Source organism: Heterocephalus glaber, unplaced genomic scaffold (assembly GCF_053883595.1).
Source record: "Heterocephalus glaber isolate CG9 unplaced genomic scaffold, H.glaber_assembly_v1.0 deba00001497, whole genome shotgun sequence".
Classification (NCBI taxonomy): Eukaryota; Metazoa; Chordata; class Mammalia; order Rodentia; family Bathyergidae; genus Heterocephalus; species Heterocephalus glaber.
The window spans coordinates 21,030,428-21,054,928 of record NW_028258320.1 but is presented as its reverse complement, the minus strand read 5'-3'; the positions used below and the strand labels follow the sequence as shown (position 1 = coordinate 21,054,928).

Below are 24,501 nucleotides of genomic sequence, written 5' to 3'. Positions count from 1 at the left end.
TCATGAATTTTCACCTGAAATCTTTAAAGATTCTATTATTTAAAAGCACATAGAAAAAATAATTACAACAAAAATGTCTCAGTATTCCAGAACATGTCATTATCTCCCTCTGCTGTTCTTATCTCTTTCTCTTTTTGATTCTCTCTCAATTTGCTTGTGTATATGTGTTTAATATTTAATGGTAATCTACAGAGCCCAATAATTCATAATACAATTTCCTACTTCACAATTTTCCCTTAATGTTTACAGATTAAAATTAAACTCCCACAGAATAAAATCCCTGATGACCTTTTTAGGTGACTTCTATCATTCTTCTGCAGGCCCCTTATACTTCCTTAACATGTATTTTATGATTCTCAAAATCCTCCATTTTTCTTCCATGCTTCTGTCCTATGGGCACACTGGAACCTTGATACAGACTGCCTATCAATTTGGTCTGCTTGTTCAACTCTTACTGTTTTTTTCAATATACTATTCAAAATGTTTCTTTCTTAGGAAATCTATACTGACTCATTCCTTACAAGAAACACCTGGCTCCACATTGTTTGATGTTCCCATGAAGAGGCTGATATGCTTCCATTAGGACCTCTTCCTGTGTTTTAATGATGTATATATAAGATTATCTTTCTAGTACGCTGTATTATCTGCTGGCAGAAATTTTATCTTATTACTTGATGTATTTAATATTCATTACAGACTACATAGTTTTAGGATAACAAGAATTTTGAATGAATGAAGCCCTTTTATAAAGACATAAGTAATAAATTACTTTTTCTAAATCCTAAACCACAAGTTATTAACATAGATGAAAATATTTATGAAGCCCCAAATTTAGTCAATTTACCCTATATCAAGTACATTTACATTTAAAAGTTAAACACTGAAAGTATTTACTACAACTGCAATAGGATTTTAACCTGATTTGTAGCATTCAGTTATGAAGGTATCATTTTAAGGCCTATAACAAATTTAGGTATGGTTACCTCTCAACAGAAAACACATGTGAATCATGACTATCATATCTCCCATGTAATTGAAGTTTAAATGCAGAAGGCACAATAATTAACAAGATTTTTTAATCCACAGATGTGCACTTTAATGACTTATTAAAAAGCTATCTTTTTCCAGGTATATCTGTAAATCTTTCTAAACAAAACATATAGGCATATAATGAGTGTTTAATCTTTATTCACTATTAGTGCTTAATTTTCTATTTCAGTGTCATTTTTGCTCAGTCTTATAAAAATGAAATTAAATTTAGGAAAAAACAATGCTCATTCTTAGATTATTTGGCTGACAAACTATTATCTGTTTAATTAAAGATGAAATCATAGCTGTGACAAATTACGTTTTTCCAAGTAAATTTTGTGCAGAAGAATTTTGTTCACACAAAGAATATTCACTATCCCTGAATTGAGCTGTCACCTCCTCTGTAGAGCAATGATACATATGCTTATCTATTTATTTTATTATTTGGAGCAAAGAATGAAACACAACACAGATTTTCAAATTTTTTTGTTTGGCATCACAGAAAGTTGTATGGTTATTCTTTGAAACTAAATAATGCTGTCAGAGACATAGTGTTAATCAGACTGAAGAATTATCCAGGAAATGTCAGATATAGAAATAAAAGTCCTACATGAACATACACAATATGAAAAATGAATAGTGAAATAAATGGCAAGAAGCATATAACAGACTGAATCTGAGACAGTTATAACAAGAATGTTAGAGATGATGCCTATATGATCTTGGAATTACTCCAATTAAAAATAGAACAAAACTATTAGGAAAGGCTTGCACATTTTCCACTCTACTGACATTTTCCTATTACCCTGAATATTTTACAGAATGTTAGCAACATCTATTTGCCTGGAATTCTAAGCGTACTCTTCCAGAAAAAGAAAATCAAAATGTTGAGCAACTGTCATATTAAACAAATTTTTAAAAATGAGTATTGTGTTGTTTTTCATATTTTGATGAAGACCTTCAAAAATTGTTGGAGTTTTTGTGTCTAGCTATAGAGCCCTGCAAACCTCTAGGAGAAAAAAAAAAAAGCACCAAGTACCTTGTGTAAAACTCCCTACAATTGTATCCCTTAAGATTTTGCTGATGGAATGGGCTTAGTCATTAGACACACCAAAAGTCATTAGTAGTTCTGCCTCTCATTAATTTTTCTCAACTCTAGATGCACTGGGACTAAAAAAAATTGCATCATTTAAAAATGTGGTTAAAAAGTGAATACATTATTACAGAGGAAGCACATTGAGAATATTATGCTTTGAAGAATTGACACATAAGGAAGATTTGTCTTAACACCTTTAGAGCTTCAGCTTAACATTTGATTTGAGGTGAGGGGTGGAATATCGCAGTGTTAGTGCAAATGCTGAAGTGCATTATTTTAAGAGCAGAGAATTGCTAAATTACTAGCAATTTCCATCAATCATCTTATTGCCACCCTGAGATGCAAAAGATGATTTCTATTATGTTGGAAAACAGTATTACAAAGGGCAAAAAAAGGAACTGATATTTGTTGTTAACTTTTCTGGCTAACTCTGTCTTCCATAACTGCAGTAAGTATATCACAATAAGATTTAAAAATTCAGTTTTTTATACAAAATTGTATAATTTTATCAAATATTATTTTCCCCAATTAAAACAAAAATTGAAAATCAATTCTATAGCCTTAGGGAAGGCTGAAAATAAAACAAAAAATATAATGGGAATAAACAGTGACTTTATTGTCATTTGACCTCCAAAGTAGAATTTTATAGATCTATAGACCACAGAATAGATGAAATGCATAAGCTAGACTTTGTTGAGAGCTAATTTTTTTTATTCTTAAAGCTGGACTTTAAATATGTCAGTGGCAAAGCATTAAGAGGAAGTTTATGCTATAGTTTGTGGTATAGTCCAACAACGTGGTGATATCATCAAGTTTGCTTCCCTACTATCTGGATATATAAGACAAAGAAATCTGAGTAAAAGGAAAGAACAAGAGAAAAGGATATTGAATTTTTTTCTAAAGAAACTGAATAATGATCTAAAATAGAATGAATTTCCTAAATCAGCAAGATTAAAGTTAGCCATCCATTGTATAGGAGATCTGAGAATGAATTAGGATAAGTTTAATTACAGAAAACCAAGAATTGTTATATGTATGTACCTATTCTCTATAATGAATGTAAACTTCACATACAGCAAACATGTACTACTAATAAAAAGCCATATTTCTCTTTTTGCTCACCTGGAACTCTACCTGTTACAAGTTCTATCATACACATAACTACACAAGTTGTCAGCAAACATAAAACAGTAATTTTCCTTTGTCTTTTAACAAAATCATACAACACTAAAAGCAAATAAAACACACTGATACATACACTAATTGTTGCTTATATATCTACTTCCTGATGGCCAAAATTTCTGTTTTTGCAAGAATTTTTTCATAATAATTAGCTTCCAAATTAATGTTCAACAGAGATTTTTATCAAGCATACTTTGAGATTAATGAGCATATATAGCTAAAAGTAAAATATTTAAAATTTTCCATTGCTTTTCTCCATCCTAACTCCTTTCCTCTGTCTCCTCTCCTCAACTGAAGTCTTACTGTATGTTAGAAAATGTAGGTGACATAACATAAATGAGGCACAGTTCCTGTCTGGAGAAGGTTTATAATCTAGAAACCAGAGAGAACTAATTTTTGCTTCACTGCCTTTTATTCTTCCCAAATTCCTATAGTAAAAATTATTTCTAATTTATAATTTAATAAAGTTTTGTAAACATTTACAGAAAAGTTTGCCCATTTTCTCTATCCTACAAGCTATGTATTCATCACTGAGCTTGTAGAGAATTGAGACCTACATGATTTACCTTTGAAAATAAAAAATTTAAAAAAATAGTCCAAGGTTGTTATTTTGAAATTAGTTATTAACTAAATACGTAGTAACTGCTATACTTGAGCACAAAATTTTAAAGAAATAAACCCAAAAAAGAGTCACTAAAGACATATTTCATTCAATAGGTTTTAAGTGGGATTCTACAATAGCTTATTCTACAAAATTGTTTAGAAACTTATCAAAACCATAGAAAGAATAAAATGGACAATTGCTTGTCCTTTCAGAGTCCTGCTGGGTAGACAGTACAAATCAGTCTCAACTGGCAAATATCTATCTTCCAAGGATTGTGTACTTTTGTTCCAGCTAATTGTAATTGTTGATTAGGATATTTTATAACTCTATAGGGACAGATGTTCACTGTGTTTCTTAAAACTAAAACTCACAGCCATGTAAATGATTCTTGTCACACAATAATTAAAATAAATTTTTATCTAGTGGAGGTGAGAGTAATTTCTTACAGAAAAGATAGATCTAAAGGTTATAGTTTTATTGGTCTGTAGGGCATGAACTAGCTTTGTTTTTAAATGAGATATTTTATTGAACCATTCTTTCTTCATCCAATTCTCTTTTTAAAAGTCTTACCTTGGTATTTCTCACATTTTTAACACATGCACACTTTAAATTCGTAAAAGTCATGCTTTCAGTTTCAAAAAAATTCTTAAACTATATACTTTGTCTTAGAAGCTACTGTCTATCTGGGGGGTGTAATGCAAAAACTGCACATTGAACCATAGAACAGTATTTAAAATGAAAAACCTTAAATTTTATAAACCTCCTGTAAGGTAGTTCAAAAGAAAAACCTAGGTAATCTTGGAGTTGCTGAGGAATTTATAAAGACAATACCAAAAGCATAATCAATGAAAGAAAAAAATAGTTTGAGCTTCACAAAAATTTCTGCTCTGAAAACACACTTGGAATAGAATTAAAAGACAATCCCAGACTAAAAGATATTTGCAAAACAAATGACAAAACAGTGGTTTCAGGTTTACATTCTGAAAATTCTGAAAACTCACTAATAATAAAACAAACTACTCGAATAATGAATAAAAGATCTGAGCAGATATCTTGCCAAGGAAATACAAAGAGGACAAACTGGTATTTGAAAAAATGACCTTGATCATATACAATCGAGGGATCATAATTAATATAATATACTGTACACTTTAAAGTGACTGATATCTAAAACGTAAACAACACCAAATACTGGCGGGGATGTGAAGCAACAGAAACTCATTCATTACTGAAAAGAATGAAAAATGATAGAGCCATTTTGGAAGATAGTTTAACTATTTCTTACAAAACTAAGCATATTTTTCTTATACAAGCCAGCATCACACTCCTTGGTAATTATGCAAGTAATTTGAAAACTGACATCCATACCTGCACATGAATGTTAATAACAATTATATTTATAAGTGCCAAAACTTAGAAGCAATGAAGTTATCCTTCAATAGGTGAATGACTGAACTGTGGAACACAGAGACAATAAAATGTTTAGAATGTCATACAAATAAACAAGGTATTACACCAAGAAAAATTATGATGCAAATGTAAATGAACATTGCTTACAGGAGAGACCATCTAGAAAGGCTACATCATTATGGCAAAGTTATAGAGATAATAAAAAGACGAAGTACCGTGGGTGCAGAGGAAAAGTGGTGAGATGAGTAACAGAACACTGGAGATACTCAGCATAATGAAACTATTTGGAGTGACACAATTGTTGAATATGTGTTAATAAATGTAGGTCAAAACTCAGAGAATTTGCAACATGGATAAATCCTAATGTAAACCATTTAATTATTAAGAATGCCTCGATATAGGTTCATCAATAGTAACACAGAGGAGATTCTTCAAATGTTCTACGCTCAGGGCTAAGTCTGCTTTAGAACTTTAATAAGCACTCTGTTTAACTTCTAAGATTAGAAGAAAATTAATAACATTAAATTCTATATATTCAACAACATGAATTATCTACCGATGTCTACAATTAAAATAGTAGAAATTTTGGACATCAAATTTCCTGAGTATAATTAAGGAAAAGTTGTCAGTTTTCTTTCCCCAACTCTTCTATCCTTCATATGTATCTTTTTTTTCTTTGTTTGTTTGAGTTGTTTTTTTTTTTTTTTTTTCTTAAATTCTTTTATTTGTACATTTTGGGTATACAATGCATTTACATTTATCATTGAGTGCTTGTACCTGTACATGATGTATCTTGGTTCTTATTTTTACCCCATTCCCTGTCCTCCCTTCACCCCCTCCACACTTCCCTATTTCCATAGACTTTGTTTCCATTTTTTCCTTTTCTCATAATATTTCCTTTCCCTTCTTTCCATTCCTCTTCCCCTCCCAATTCCCCTACCCCTTTGGACATTTTTTGTTTAAATTTTTTACAAATACTTTTTGAGTGTCTCTTGTTTCTGAGACAGGTATTGCTAGGCAACATGTGGGCATCATTTCTTTATTCATAAAATTCCAGAAGATCATCTTCTACATTTCAGTTTTATAAATAAATTGTGGCTTTGAGCAGATAAGCACTTTTCTATGACTCAGTTATAGTAAATGAGTCATAACTCAAAATTAAGGTTTGTCCAACCTGCTCAGATCCTATAAATCTTAAAATCTCAAATGGCTTTGATACATAATGATCATATACTTATATCATTCAATTGTCCTAAATGCAAAATGGGAAAGAGGAAATGATAGCTTTAAAATAATTTCTAAATTTTATATAAGTAGTGCAATGTATTGTTTGTAATATTATACTATAGAGCTGTATACATTATAAGTTTTCAGAGTATGTTTATGATATCTCTACATTTTTAGAGGGACAATTTTAATATTACAAGGCTCACTTGGACAGTACTTTAATGATGTTAATATTCTGAGTCTGCATGGATCTGTCATAGCTGGAGAGATTCTAAAGTATGAATTCTAGAGGTATCAACAAGGAAGATGGCCAAAAAGACGAAATTAACAAATGAACCTTGTGCTTCAGCTATTTAGCCACTCTGGTATACAACCAAAAGTCTAGGTTGTGCACTTTATGCCACCCTTACTTTGACAATATAAACAAAAAAGTAAAGCAAACCTTAGGCATTCTCATTCAGACTATACTTTCTTCCACTGATTCTCCTGAGCTTTTTCATGTTAATTGTCCCACTGCTTCCTCTCCCATAGACCAAGAGCCTATTAACATCTAATAAAAAAGCAATGGGTTAAAAAAAAAAGAAAAGAAAAGAAATAGCTTTGAGGATATTACCAGATTGAACATCAGGACTGTCAGCAGGAACAGACAGTAGTGAGCAATTCTTCTGTATTATGTAATAAAACCATTTGATTCCTGCACACTGAATGCTAATGTTGGATGCCTCTATGGCTAAATCCTCTTGTATAAGTAGTCAGTAATAATTTAGGGGCTATACCTTCTTCTTGGTTCAAAATATAGAAAAACATAGGTGTCCTAATTATGAAATGTGTACTTTTGGACAAAGGCATATGCAAATTTGGCACTAGTTATAGTGAAGTCCTAGACGTATGTGGCACACAGAACAGAAACTCAAAGGAATGTTAAGAACAAATGATTTACTTGTAAACTTGTAAATTTTACTTAATTTTTTCTTTTTCCTCAGAAAAGTACACTTTTCATTTATTTTGATTACCTTCTCAAATATCGTATTTCTCCATATTGAAAAAAAGGCTATTGTAAAGCACAAGATTATTATTGGAGCTATGTCTCAGAGGAGGTCACTTCTTTAATCAATGGATTTATGCTAAGGTCAGACACAAACCCCTTTTTGTTGAAATTTTTTAGATCTCTTGTATTTTGCTTTCAAATGCCAAAAAAGAAAAACATGGCAAAGCTGACCCTTCTGCATTAGACAAATTCTCCTCCTCTGTTTCCTTTGTAATTGTTTCAAAGATACTTAAACTCTTAAACTTTAACTCTTGTACTACAATTGTGACAATGTAGTCCATGAGGTTAAAAACAAACCGAAGGCACAATATTTTAACCCCTAAATCAGTGTTTTTCACAAAATAATCAGGAACATAATGTAGGTCGCTAAACAACTAAATGTAATAACTGCAAATTGCAGATTAATAACAAAATCAAGACTAAACCATCGAGCTTAAAATGTATAGGGTAAGTATGTTGCTTCCAGAGAACTCAAAGTTGGGTTTTAACTCAGATTTCCAAGGTCTATGTGTATCATTTGCCTTTCTATGTATTTTCTGTTACCAAAAAGCTCTACAAAAGCTTCTTTAATGGATCTTAGCCATAATCCCTCAACTAAATCCCAATTTTACTAACATCAGTGATTTATTTAAGAGTTCTTTATTTCTTGAGTCTATGTGTACTTACATATTGTTGAGGTTTTTTGTTTGTTTGGTTGTTTGTTTATTACTGGGGATCGAACTCGGGACCTTGAACTTCTGAGGCAGGTGGTGGAACCACTGAGCTAAATCCCCCACCCCAACTTATATATTTTTGCTTGACATTCAGGTTTAACTCTGACAACATACAATGAATACAAAATCATACTGAATATAAATTTATTTAAGTATTAACAGAGTGATAATAAAAAACACTTTTGGTTGTATTTAATAAATTTTTATCTGATAATTAGGATGTAATCACGGCAAAATAGTTAATGACAATGCTTATTAAAGTTTATTTTAACAAATCTTGCAATCACTAAAGTGAAATTATGGATTATAATTTTTGGAAAATATTCATAAAAGGTTTTCAATTATAAGTTGGATATCTTTGTGAAAGTGACACCTAAAGTTGCTGACATGTTTTAACACTTTTTAAATGAATCCAGTTTATGGGATGCTGTAGGAGAGCTATCTAATTGAAAGCTGTCATAGCCCCCACGCTCCCACTTACTTTCATTTTCTAGGGAAGATATCAAAATGTTCATCAAAAGTTCAGCCATAACTTCAACAAAAATCACTGAAAACACTCACTGAGGATTTCAGAGAAATCAATTAATTCTTCAGTCTATACAATCAATTAGTGGAGACAGGTCAATAAGAGTCCTCAAATTAATCTCAGGTAAGTTTCTTTTTAGCAACAAAAATACTTTCATGCACAAACATGTGTTTATAGACTAATATAATAAATTTGAATCACAGCTTCTGATTGAAATAACACTAATAATAAATCTATTATGTAATGCATAATAATCATAGGTAAACATTCTTAACTATTCCTTTAACAGAGAACCTTAACGAGAACTTATTAACTAAGAACACTTCATTTATTAACTACATATTGCCAAAATAAATATGAGGTGTGATTTTAAAAAGTATGTTCAAGTTAAAAAATATATTACAGTGAAAGACAGATTGCCATTAATCTCTCTCAAAGTACTCCTCTATGTGTCGAACACCTTCATCCCATCATTCTTGCCACTTTCTGAAGCAGTTTTGGAAGCCCTTTTTCGGAATGTCTTTAGTGGCATTGTCGTGGCTGCTTCAATGTCCTGAACTGATTCAAAACACTTAGCTTTCACGGTCATTTTGACTTTGGGAAAGAGCCAGAAGTAAGAGTGCCAGGAACGATGACCTGAGGAATAAGGTGGCTGGGAACCCCCTGCAATGGTATAGATATAGATGATATAGATATAGATAGTGCTTTATGGTTTCATTTTGTTTCTTCTCTTTAATTAATATATGCTTGCAATACAAAATAGGCTAATTCATCATGGAGAATTGGTATATTACATATTGTATTATATCGCATCTTGATTCCTTTTTTACTTTCTTCCCCCTCCCCTTCCTTCCATCTCCCTCCATCCCTAGATACTCTTTGCATCTCCACAAAGTCTATCTTCCTGCTTCCTATTATCTACTTTTTATTTTAATCCTTAATTATTTCTTGTTTCCAATAAAAGAGAAGCCATGCAACATTTTACCTTCTGTGAGTGATTTATTTCATTTAGCATTGTGGTCTCGAAGTACATCCATTTCCTATAAATAACTCATATATATCCTACTTTATGGCTAAGTAAAGAATAAATTATTTATTTCTGGCTAAATACTTCATTATGTGTATGCATACACTGCTGGATGTCACTTTAGCAGGTTCACTGTATTTTGATCAAAACTCATAAAGACCCTCATGAAAAACAACTTCCAGACTTGCCTCAGAAAGTGCAAAGAACAATGGGATAAGTGTATTCAAAGTGAGGGGAACTGATGGAAATGTTTTTGCACTATACTGTATATTTTTAAAAAATAAATATTTATTTTATTTTCTGATCATTCTTTGTGTAACACTAAAATTCCCACACAAACCTCAACACCTTTGGTTCTTATTAATTGATTTTTCTCTCTCTCTTTCTGCTTGAAAAATGATTGCAATTGTAAACTTTTTAAATTCAATTTGTACATATACATTTATTCATATTAATTCAGTATATCATTTATTCATTGGATATTTACAGAGTTCTTATCACAGGGTTTTTTGCTAAATATAAGAAATGGCAAAAAAAAAAAAAAAATCAGTCTGTGCTTTACCATTTCAAGAAATAAACACCCAAACACATTACTACAAGGAACACGCTAATGTTCTTAATGTGCTAAAGCTAGCTATAAAATAAAGGGGACAAAAATTACACTTATTTTCCTCATATGATTTTACAATATTGGCATAACCTTGGATATTATCCACACATGTAAATATACACAGGAAAGCAGGGCCAGGGATTTAGTTCAGTGGTTTCACCTCCTGCTGCGCAAGCGCAAGGACCCGAGTTCAATCCCCGGTACCAAAAAAAAAAAAAAAAAGGTCTATACACAGGAAAGCAGTATCAGTCTTTTTCTTTTTCTAATTTCTTTTTTATGTTTGCATATCACTGTATTATATACCTTGGATTCTCACACTGAGGTTAAATTAATCACGATGTGTATGTCTAAGCCTTTGTATAAATACATTTTCAAGTTTACTGTTCCTTGATAATTGTGGGTATAGAGATGGACCAATTTCCCTACCAAAATGACATGCATATGTTCAAATGAGAGTTTACAGATAAGAAACTGACTTGCTATGGGATTTATTGCTAGAGTGACATTTACATAAAAGCTAAATGATTTCTGTAAAAAAATTTTCAGAATTTCCTTGAAAACCTTGGAAGAATTTTATGTTACATAACAAAGTTACAAATATTGTTTCTATTAGGTAGCATATTAAGGATTTACAAGACATGTTCTTCCCTGTACATATTAATCATTTTAAGTTGATTCTTTCAAGACATGCAATGTACATTTGATAGCCTTTGGTACAGATAACTTAGTTCATGTTAGATCAGATTTAGGAAAAGTGAGACATGAAAATTCAAGTTTCTTATTTAAAGATTAAAAAAAATAATTCTTTTGTTTCCTAAGTCTGTGGTTTAAAATACATTTTATCTTAAGCAAAAGTTTCTAATGAGAAAATTGGCATAAGCAGCAATCATATGTTTAATGATTACAATGACTGCATGTGACCAGTATAAACTATCTATAAAGTGTTGTATTTAGAAGCGATGATTACCAAGACTCAAACATGATGAAATAAAGTAGACATGGAACAATGTTCATACAATAAGGATTCACACAGGGGGAAGCTCGTGGATGTACTGGAATGAGGCCAGTGATAATGAAATGAGGAAGGAAGGTAACAGACAGTGAAAACTGCTGGTAGTAATAAGAGATAGCTTTTTAAAAATATAAAAATGGAAATAATTGAGATTTGTGAGGTTGAAACTAAATACAAAGCCGTGAAATTTCAATCTTTATTCAATATTTTGAATAAAGATGTAAAATATTTTTTAAAAATGCAAAGAGCCATTAGCCTACACAGCTTAATTTCCTTTCACTTCTAAACCTCCATTGTCTGAACTCTAATCAAACCATCTTGTACAAGTTCAGTGTTATTATCTCAGCAACTTTGCCTGGAAGGCTGTTCTCCACATTTAAGCATCTCTGCATGAAAAACAGATTCTCAACATCTGTTCTGATTTCGTTTTCCTTTAATTTTCATTTTGTTGCCTTTTCTATTTTATTTCCCTTTCCAGTCATGTTTGCTGAACTGCAAATAGTAATTTCCACTGGTATACATGATCCTTATTTCATTGTCTATTATTAGGGTTAGTGGTCTACCTGGGCTTAAGCTAGCTATAAGATAATAATTAATGGAGCTATAATTACACTTATTTTTCTCATATGATTTTACAATATTGGCATAAACTTGGATATTATCCACATTAATGAAATATCAGTTAAATCTGACTGTGGATACTTTCTCAGCATTATGCATTTATGTGCTCTGATCTATTTTTATGAATTTCATGTCTCTTTTGTCTTATGCTGTAGTGAATTCTCAAAATGTTTAGAAACTGAACACATAGACAATACCATTTAAAAAATGCAGGACTTTCAAATATTATAGACTAACTGATAAAAATTGTGTTTGATTTTTATAGTGAACTGTAAGTGAAGTTAAATATATGGTGCTCTGCATTCCATGGTAATTTTGCACATAGTACATATGCAAAAAGGGAAGTTGTCGTACCTTGTAAAATCATCAAAGAACTTAAATATGAACTGGGCTATTTTTCTCATACTTGATATTCATATCAAACTTTAGATTTGACATTATCCAAATGTCATCTTTTATCAAGGTACACCAAGCCAAAATATAGAATTTTTTTCTCCAACTCTATGGTATTATCTTAAGAAAATTGCTATATGAGTCCTAATGTCATTACATTTTCAATGAATGAAATCATATGTATTTAATCAGATTTTAATGATGCTAAATCTAAGTTCATAATCAACTTATATAATTTACACTTTCACCATTCAGGGATTTAATTTTTATAATTCATAATTTATTGCCATTGTCATGAAAGAATACATTCACTTAATATTACTAACAAAATTTGTTTACAGCAATCTTAAATTTTACTGTTAGCCCATACGTGTTTATATTACTTATTTCTTTATTAAATACTTTATTAAATTACTTCTTTATTAAAATAGATAACTTCAATTATGTGCTTCTAAATATAACAATAACTTACAACTTTTAAACAACAGAAATCCTAAACTCATACACAGATACAAAATCACATAGACATATATAGTATGTACATGTGTATAATTTTAATACTCATTAGACTTAATATTTATGAGAAAAAATGTTGTAAAAGACAACATGGAAAATCAAAAATGAGGAAAGAAATAAATCATTGTAAGTTTCAATAGAATTACTATTCACATAGACTTCTCATTGTGGTTTACGGCAACATGCCTCCATGATCCAGTGACCTCCTAATAGCCCCACTTATGAGCTCATGAGACTTTAGGGGAATATCCAGATATAAACCATAACACTACTCACCCTTTTATTTACCTGAGCTTTTTAAAATTATAATCATTCACTCATTGTCTGATTCTGGTCGTAAGGTTAACACAGACAAGATGAAAAATACTCATGGTCCATACTGTAAATTCTCTCATTTTGGAAATATATTTAAAGAAGTAATTAAAATGCTGCTAAACAAAATAGGAACTGATTTCATCTCATATGAATGTAAAGTATCTCATATAAAATTCATTATGTAAATATGGTAGTTGTTATTACTTCATGTTATATTTTTACATTACTGATAAATTCAGAGAACATAAGAATCACTAATCCAATAGGAATATATTAGAGATTGAACTGAATTTAATTATGTGCATTTTTCATTATTGAAACTATTGACTAGATGCATAGAGTTTATCAGTGTTCCGGCTGCCCAAATCTCTCTTTATTTATCTTCCTGTGAACTATGAACACCTTGAAGGAAATCACTGATATTTTAATTTCTTGATTCTTCAGCACCAAGGACAGTATCAGAAATATAAAAAATGTCAAAAACAAAAAAATCACTAACTGCATAGGCATTTTTCTTATGTTTTTATGTCATTAATTACTTTGAAAATTATATTCAGCTTACAAATATTTTAATATGTGATCAATTAACAGGCACCTGAAATTATTCATAATGCAGATAATTAGTATGTGTATACTACATATTTGCTAGGTTTCTATTATATGCTAGTGACTTTAGTAATAATATTTTATGTCCAGTCTTGTTTTTAAACCCCACTGAGGGAAAGATACTAAATTACACAATAAGTGTAAAGATAAGAACATATTGCAAGTGTTGCAGAGAAGAAATTTTAACACATTTGCATAAAAGCCTACAGAAGACTCCTGAGATTCACAAAAAGTAGCCAGAGGCAGAACATTCCAAATTATTGGTCTATAGAGGGGAGGAGTAATTGCGGTGCCCTAAAGCAAAAGTAAATTGTATAGGATTGTATGCACACCCCATGTGTATTAGTACAATTTCCTGTCACTAGGACACAATTTCTGACATTCAGAACATAAAGGAGAAGAGGTTTTGTTTGGTTCACAGTTTCAAGGAATTCAGCTCATGGTTGCCTGGCTTCAAGGGAGAAATATCATGGCAGAAAAACATGTCAGAGTAAAGACATTCAGTTCATGGTGGACAGGAAGCAGAGCAATGTAACAGGGCCAGAGAGGAAGGAGCAAGACAGCATATACATTACACAGCACCATGACCCATTCAGATTTGCCCAGAAGTGTGTAATTATTAATTCCCTATGTGCATCTTACTCCAGTCAAGTTGATATCACAATTAACAGTCACAATCTAACCTTTATTGATTTGACAAGATACAGCTCCTTAAACAATATTAAATTGGCAAATAAAGAAAATAGCATGTTAATGATTTTGCTTAACATGGTGCAACTGTCATGCATACAACTGAAAATAAAATAGTCCCTTTCCTAGAGTTTCAACAGTTCCAGCACTTTTCAAATGTCCAAGTCAATGTCTCCTCTGAGAATCAAAGCAAATTCTTAGCTGTGAAACTCTTTAAATTAAAAACAATTTACAAAATCCTAAGGTACAATGGAAGAGGGGGAAACATTCACATCCCAAAGGAGGGGAATGACAAAGCAAGAGCAAAATCTAGCAGAGTAAATATTAAGTCCTATAGTTCCATATCCAGCATTCCAAGTACATGGTGGGGAGATGTGTTTGGGCATCCCTTCCCCAATAGCTTTGCAGGGTGCACCCCACATAGCCTTTCTATTGGACTGGTTCCATACATGCCTGCTGCTTTCCTTGGCAAACATTCTATGTCCTTTGCATCTCTGACTTCCTGGGGTCTCCACTGCTCCTTTGGCTTCATTCCCACAGCTTCACATGACATATCAAGATTAACAGTACTAACCTACCTTTTTCTTATTATGAAGAAAGAGATACAGAATAGCTAAGCAAGATGCTGTTTCAATGGAATTGCCAATTGGGGTTTAACATTATTACTATAAGGAAAAAAGTGTGGCTCTTTATCTAGATTCCAAAAACTTATTGGAATGAAAACAATGTTTTAGTTGTCAAATAACTATGGCACATCGCTTTTTACACAGCTCTGGCAGACAACTAGTCAAGCTTTATGATAAAATGTTCAAAATGAAAGTCTAGGGTTGTGATTATAAATTAGGTAATGTATACTGATTGCCCTTATGTCTGGAACATAGCACATACTCAGTAAATTTTGTTATTATTTCAATTATAACGGGATTGCCTAAGAAATATTTAATAGAATGAGTTGAAAATGACCCTTATGCATTAATAGTGCATGTAATTTAAAATGTTTCCTACTTTTTAAATTTTTCTTAACAAGATGATAATGTCTCCAGCTCTAAAAGTTATCTTAGAACTAGTTATATTAAAGCTTATTATTGCTGGCTGCATTCATCTGTGTCCAGTGTTCTTCCTCTTCTATATATTTGGCTCAAAGATCTTACACATGTGCCAACTCAAAGATCATATAAATAGCTCCTGAACATTTTCCCCAGAGACTTCCTCTGGATGATGGTACTATCTGCATTTCCTACTCATTCATTACATTCCACATTTGAGCAGTACATGTTATGGCTTTTGTCTAGATGTCCCCCTAAAGCCTCATGCACTCATAAGTGGGGCTTTTCAGAGGTGGCTGGCTCCTCTAACTTTGGAAGTCAGGTATTTTGTTTCAGCAATGAGAAAAGTAACTAAGACCATACATATAATGGATTGAACTCAGATATCTAGTGTTGCTGGGTTGTGCAGCACTGCTTTTCCAAGTTTAAGCTTTTTATTGGCAATTTGCCTCTTAAATCAGACTACAAATTTACAAATTTTCTAATTTTCCCCATGTCATCTCTTGGTCAGAATATCAGTGACTGGATTTCTCACATCTTTTCCTCCCAGTTTTTGTTCAACATTATAGCTTAGGGAGGGAAAAACAAGTTTCTCTAAAAGTGTAATCAACCATATAATCTCTCCATGAGGAAGAAGGAAAGAATGTAGCTGAGCGCAGATATTTGCAATAATAAAAGGGCATAGGACACATGAAAATAATTTTGGGTAATGTTTTTCAACTATATGTGTCCTCCTGGTCCCAGAGGAGTCCTGCCTCCCTTTGGAGGGTCATCATTTAGATTACAGAAGAGTCATAACCCATTGATATGATGGAGAAATAGCTACCAAGACCCTCTCCCCTTTTTATCTATTTTAAGCCATCTTATTCATTATCATAAGGAATGAGAATCAAATAGAAATTATAGTAGGGCTTTTATGTCAGTTGATAGATTTTCTTACTGTACTATTCATATAATATGTGTGTTCTATAAGCTTATTTTTTTGTCTGAGTTTCCAATGCCCCAGGGAAAATTTCAAAATTTATGTGAATTTCTTTTCTGTATCTATTGCCTGAGAGCTTTAAACTTGCAACTGTACGAAAAAAAGGCCTTACAGGTATAATAATAAGGTAATCTTGAGTACTTGTATATACAAGGCATTGTTCATGTATTATTATCTCCTTTAATCTTCCAAAGAACACAAAGAAATAATTACTATGATTACCTTAATCCTTATCAAAGAAATAGAGGCAAACACTAATCAAGTAACCTGTTCCAAGTTCAAATACCAGTATTAGACTGGTAGAGGCAGGACTGAACTCAGAAATTTCACTCAAGCGATTTGCCCTAAAACACTTCTTAGTGCTGCTATTATTGTATAATTATATCATTGTGAATTACAATAGAGATAAATTTTTCATGATTACTCAGTTAAGTAACCATACACCTTCCTCATTATAAAAAGTGGATTTTGCTTATATGTTTTGCCGTGTTTTAAAAGGTTTTTGAACAAAATTTCTTTCAAAGAATTTTGCTTATCTAAAACTCATTAAATTGCTTTGTTTTATTTTTTAAAAAACTGTGAATTTTCTCTTTAGAAGGCCCCTTTGATAATAATAAATGTCTATTGTCTGACAGTCCAAGAAAATGAAACATCAGCTAACAGATTTATGTGATAGTAGAAAACACCCAATTAATTTTAGCACAATGTTTTCTTAAAAGTGTATTATTCTAGCTATATAGATAATTTAAAAAATTGTACTTAAAAAAAATAGAAAGGAAGATTTGAACCAATTCATCATTTTTATTATGTACTTTCTACTCTACTCAAAACATATCTCAAAAACATATTTTGATGACGTTCACTGTTCCTTCACCTCTTCACTGTAAGCAGCCTATGTACATAATCCAGTGGATGGGGCCACTTGAATACAATATCACTATACTGTGATAATAAGAAAGTAAAAGAACTGCATTGAAAACTGCTGCTTTTCAGATTACCCCAATTATTTGAATATTCCTTCTCTCCCTGGTTCTTTAGCTGTGGCTTTGAAGCTAGGTGTATATTTATTTTGAGCTAAAAATCATGTTTCCACTCATTCTGTACATACTCAACTCATTCTGACACTTCAAATTACTTTTAAAATCTTGATTTTGTACACATTCCCATTTTTTTAAGTGGTGGCCTTTTTCCTCTTTCAAATTAAAAATTAGAGTTCACTCAACACTTTATCTTGATGGAGTATGTGTCACATTAAAACAAAAGCTCTACCATGTGGCAGAAAACACATTCAGTTAATTTTCAATGGCAGTTGGAATCAGGAAAAAATGTAAAATGAAAAGAGATTTTCCTTCACAATCTTTGCCTTTATCTCATTTTCCAATGTCCCTATTTCTAAACTCCAAATTTTAATTTTTCAAGCTATCCAAAGTATCCTACCTAGTTCTGCCATAAAGGTCCCCTTGATATATAAATATTCCTGCCACTCCGCATTTATTTTTTCATAATACTAACTGTAGTGAAAACGACTTTGGCAATCAATACTTAGAAGAAAGAACTTCAAACTAAAATGTCAATGACTACAATTCAAATATATAATGAGTACCCTGAACATTTCAAAAGAACAGTGTGTAATAACATGGCTGACAATGCATATATTATTGATTCCCTGATGGAAGTGGAGAGACATGATTCAATCAGACAGTTCTTCTTACTACACTTTATCTTAGCAAGAGTACATAAATCTCAATTTCTTGACAGATCCTTGACTTACAGTTTATAATAGAATATACAAAATAACCTGAAAATACTAATTACATTATTCCAAAATAAAATTATGGATTTTCTGGAGTTATTCCTTCACTCCAATTAATACTATATCAAATCTACTTCTGTTGTATTTTATGAATATTCTAGGTATATTTTATGTACCAAATAGTTTTTTCGTATCTAGAAACATGACTAATGAAGGTGTCTTCAAATGAGTAATCTCTGAAAAGGTATGAATAAGAAGAAATGGTTGGGGCCGGGGATTTAGCTCAGTGGTTCCGTCGCTTGCCTTGCAAGTGCAAGGACCCAAGTTCAATCCCTGGCACCAAAAAAAAAAAAAGAAGAAAAAGAAATGGTCATAGAGAAGTTTTCTGGATTGAGAATTTATCTTGCTCTAACTTTGCTTCATGTCTTGTTCACCTAAGTGTTTCCTAAATTTTTGTCTCACTTTATTTCACCATTTCCAATTCAAATTCCCACAAAATCTCCTATTCATCCTGGGTTTATTTAAATTAACTTGGTGTTCTTTTTGTTTCAGTAATTATTATTGGAAACCAAAAAAATTTAATTACAGTCAAATATGTATAGGTAAACATACTAGTGCAGTATGATAGATGTGACATTTATTGTCAAGTCTGATTTTGTGGAATTTAATTTGGGAAAGCTCTGATGAATTCAGAACTCAAAGAAAAAACCCTGATAATAATGACACCGTAACCATACTATAAGTCACTGTCTTCTAGCTGTGTTCACTAAAGACATATTGCATTTGTGTGTGAAACTGCAAAACAAAACTGAATATTCAGTTTTCTCTTTGAAATTAAAATAGTTCTGTCAACACTTGAAAATTCGATGTGTAAACAGTTCTGTTATTTTTTATTGCCTCCTAAGGAAGCCCTTTTAGAATGTTCTGACACTGCCAGTTTTGCCCTTAGAAACTTTCAAATTCAGGAAGCACTAACTACCGTAGACCTTCTTTCTCCATGCCACCCCTTTTCTGTGCTCCTTCTATAGCCCACATTCCTATCTGTAAGTAAAATAGTCAATAAACATACAGATATATACATTTGTATTTTAAAGATTTTCTAAAATGAATGCTCTGATTAAAAATATGCTGCAGTAATACCTCTGAAGAAAGGTTTATAAGTAACTAAATACATTAAGATAGGCTCTGCCTAAAGAATCAGAATAAGGAGGTTAAAAAAAAAACAAGATACAGCATTGGCCTGGAACAAACCTTGGGTGAAAATAATCACCTTGTAGGGAAAGTCACTATTTCAGATCTGCCGCTTCAGTGTACTCTGATTTTCATATAGAACCATTTTCCTTTCTCCAGCAATTCTAAAACATTTTATGTACATAGTCAAACCCAGTCCTAGGGTGCCAAAGCCTCTGCTTGGTTAACTCAGTAAATTAGTACCAAATCAAGCGCATGGTAGGCCCACTCTGAGGTTAGGCCCGGCACTACCAAACATGGCTTCTGTGTCCTTATCTCTGCCAGAGTGCGGTCTGCCTCTGATCCTCAGTCCTTAAGCTGAGACCATTCAAAGTACTGACAGGTCACTTACCAAGACTGTTTCTTAGGCTGTCTCCACATTGCTGGAACTGTAGTTCTGCCTTCTAGAATAATAGGTAATAATCTTCATCAAGACTGTGGTATACATCATCTCCCAGATTTCTGCATTTTACCTGCTTCTACCATCATCAGACTCCAATAGCCACAGAGCGCTACTTACATTGAGAAGATGGACTTTGTTTCTGAAATCTTTTTTCATATGGTGGTGCTCTTAAAATGACTGTTTTTGCCAAGACTTGCTCACTTATTAAACATTTAGTACTCACAGAACTCTTTTTTTTTTTTTTTTTTGGTAGCAGGGATCAAACTTGGGGCCTTTCACTTGGGAGGCAGGCTGCTGAACCACTGAGCTAAATACCCAGCCCCACAGAACTCTTAAAGAAAATTGAGCTGTCTCATTTTATGTGAGAATAGAAGTCTAGAGGGTGAGGTAAATCACCCAAGATGCCATAGTGAGTTAACTGCAGAACTGCAGTAAGCATCCCACTTATGACCCCTAGAGTTTGGGTTCTTTTTATGACCAGTTTAGTGGCTTAAACAACCAGAGTTCAAGCCATTAAACTAAAATCATGCAAAGGGGTGTAAAGAAGCATGTTGTCTTTTCCAACTTAGGAATGCACAAAAGCATTAATTTAAATTTTTTTATTTATAAGATATGTGGCTGTCAGCAAATATTTAGTTACTTTCAGTTCTAATCTCTTCTGCCAATTTGCCAATAATAATGTCATATCTGCAAACAACATTTGAAAATTAAGATATGTTTAATATGTTTAAAACACCTTTCTGTCATAATATAGGCCTTCAGTAAATAACTGTCTTGTGTTCTGAAATCTTTCTTCACGTATCGCATACCATTAATTCTTAAAACATAGAATAGGATATTAAGAAAAATATAAATGAAAGCGTATATAAGATTAAGGTCTCTAAATGTTAATCATAATGAAGTTTTAAATTTAACACATTTAGAATTTGTGTTTTTCATCTTTTTCCTTCAGGGACATTAAAACTTTGATATTTATCAATAAATTAAATTTGTATCATTACTGTATTTATAGATATTTTAAATATTAGTTCCAATATAGTAATTATAGAGTGATATTTTACATAAATATAGAATTCAGAAGTTTAACAAATAAGAGGCAAGATTTATCATTAGATAAGGATCATTTGTGTTCTTGAGATACAGAGTTGAAATACAAAGACAGATTTACCTGAGAACCTAAATTGTGTTAAAGAGAAATGACAAAAAACCAAGAAGTAGATAGGCACTATAATTTTATATGATAATAAATGCTAAAAAGAAAAGAAAAACAATTGAGTAACTAGAAACAAATATGTTGTTTTATACGGAGAATATCTGAGATTCATTCTTTGAAAGAGATTCTCAGGTGAAAAACTACATGAAGATATATTGGATGTTCTCCCAGAAGACGTACCTATACATAAATAAAGAAAGCAAAATATTGCAAAAGAAGAAGATGAACTATTGAGTTCTCCAGCGATTCTGTGAGGAGCTCTGGAGCTCATAAGAGTTCTCCCAAATACAGGCAAGGAGATGATATGTTGTCACATCAACTATTCACTGAGTATTGTCCTTACTAGAAAAATGGCATAACTTTGGACAAGGCAGTTTCCAATGGTGAAATTTTGTAAGAGAGTAGAAGAGTAATTATAGCGATAGATAATGAAATCTAAGCTAAGACAGGAAAAGAAGATAAAGGGTGAAAATATGCATTTGATGCTCCAATAAAATACAAGGTAATTTGGCAAAAAGGGTTCAAGAATATGTGATTGTGAAGATAGTAAGAGGTGGTCAGAGAATGAGATCTTAAGGCATTTTTCGAGGAAGCAAATTTGTTGTTAATAGTGATGATAAGAAGTGGGGCTACAGCAATGTGGAAGGAAAAGACGAACATAAATGAAAAGGCCAGTTCTTAAAGACCATGGTGTTAGGTCAGCCGAACAAATGTGAGTCACAGAGAAAGACAGCTTAAAAAAACAGTGAAAAAAATCAGAGTTACAGATATTACATTAGTTCAATGCCCACAACTATCTTTTTATTATGCATGGAATACTATTTGGTCACACTTAAAAAATTTATTACTAAATTAATTTAGGAAACATTCAGATTATGTAATTTAAGAATGTACAGTTACACTAAGATTCACCAAATGGTCTAACATATTAATATTCATTTTAAATATCCAAAAGAGAGACAAAATATATTGAATTTCCCAAACTTTTCATTGATTTTATTATCCGCCTAGTAATATAAAGAACCTACAGAGGAATTCTGGATTCATAGCTCAGAAAAGTATGTCACGTACATCTTGAGAATATGACAAAAATTATGAGCACTCCTTGAAAATTCACAAATGCATGGACATATATGTGTGCATACACGCGCGTGCGTGTGCACACACACACACAATGAGTGTGCACATTTTCATCTAGCCTAGGCTTGTTAAGGTTCATCTTTGAGTCTATCCTCTATTCTTGCTACTTTTGTGTAGTCCATGGACAAGCACCATCACCACTAATTCTCAAGTGATGCTTGTAAATTGAACAGAATCTTAGGTCCTACTCCAGATTTTCTGGATCAAAATTACATTTTAAAAATATTTCCAGGTCTTTAATTTGAAAAGCCATGCTTTTAAAAGGTCATATAGTTAATTTGCATACTCAATACAAACAAAACAAAAACCATCTTACATTGATAAACAATTATAATTTCAAACACCACTCTGAATTTTCTCTCAATATTTAGTTACTCAAATTATCCTTAAAAAAAGTGATAAGTGTCTCTTTTAATATTTTGTCACTTTTATAAACAAATACTGTTAACACAGTATTAACTATTCATTATCCAGCCAGTGCAAGCAACAGAACTTGTTAAAGCATCCACTTGTATCTTATTGCTACTAATGTATGGTTTACAAAGGTATTCAAATGTACAAAGGTATTCAAATGTAATATTTCAATGTAATGTTTCATTCAAATGTAATATTTCCTTAAAAGGTAATAGAGCCATGTAAATTCACTATCTAAAAGTTTAGATATAAATATCAGTGCCTGCCAGACATGGTGGCACATGCCTATAATCCCAGCACCAGAGGCTGAGGCAGCAGGATCATTGTGAATTCTAGGCCTCCAAATACCCACAGTCAACAATAGGTATAAATGTATCTGACAAAATGAATTTTAAAATATGTATGGGGTACATAAAAACATGAAAAAAATATTCCTTGTACATTAAATCTTCAGAACTGCAGCCTATTCTATCCTTTCTTTCCTTGAATCTATACCTTTTAAGAGAAAACTAATATTTTATTTTCTTAAATTTGTTCCATGGTTTTGGTTTTTTTATTTTTTAAACAAAAGTATTATTAAGGCATTTGAATATGTAAATATGTTCAAATCAAGTGCTCTGGTCAGTCAATTTAGTGCAAAATTAGGTTTCAGAATTCAATGAGCGTCATGAAAAATGTGATACAGATATGAGAAAAAATTGAGTTTGGAAATACAAAGTTGAAATGGCCTCTGCTGGTTCCAATTCTTTGTCGAAGTGGATGTGAATTTTACTTTTTTCGAAATAGATTTTCTACAGGTTATCATTTTTGGGACCCTGACTTCAATTATGCTGTAAACCATTAAATGTTAACATTTCTCAACTAATCTGTAGATGCAAATATTACACAAATATATTGTTTATTTTTTAAGCTTCAAAATTGTCACATAAGTAACCTTTTTCTTTAGTTGTAACTGATGGCTTCATCAGCAATTTTATTTTTAATGGTGTCTACAATTTGCTTATGAGAATGATAAGAACATTTGAAAATATTTATCAATATTCCACCCATTCACTCTTGCCAACTAAAATAGGCCCACTTTTACTGATACATCATGAAATTGATTGTGTTGTTTAATAAATTTTTCATAACACTCTTTATTTCTCTCAAAATAGAAGAGTATATATGATTTTCAAATAATAAATAGCCTGATCAGATTTTAACAAAAAATATAGTCTCTCCTTCATGTATATAATAGATGTTCTTTTTTTAACCTCAAAAACAAGATGTTTTTCTATGATTGAGTGGTCCTTTTATAAACAACAGTATGTACTCCTCTTTTCTGGTACATATTTAAACGATGGATTTTGTTCTAGAGAAATTCTATTTATTTCTCACCATTCAGTTTATCTCTTTGCTTCTTTCCAAGTCTCAATCTAGTCACAGAATTGCTCTTATAATTTCAAAAAAATGAATTCCTTTTTAAACAGTTTCTTTTCCAACAGTACCTAGGGAGAACTATAATCCATTCATAATTTCAACAGTTACAAGTAATTCTGATGACGGTTTTATAGACCCTGTCTAACTCTTCACCCTCTTCTAAAAGAAATTCTGGTGCCCCCAAGCTTTTAATGAAGTAAAGGTTTTAAGAATAGTATTACTATTTTGTCATGGTGTTTAAAAGCCTAAAAGTCTTTATGATATGCTACTAGATTA

General features: G+C 31.8%; 1 protein-coding gene across 12 annotated transcripts in view; it reads right to left on the bottom strand.

Moving 5' to 3' along the window:
• Ctnna3 (catenin alpha 3) overlaps positions 1-24,501 on the bottom strand; it is a 1,794,873-nt gene that overhangs the window by 458,320 nt on the left and 1,312,052 nt on the right. The gene's annotated exons all lie outside the window — the stretch shown is intronic.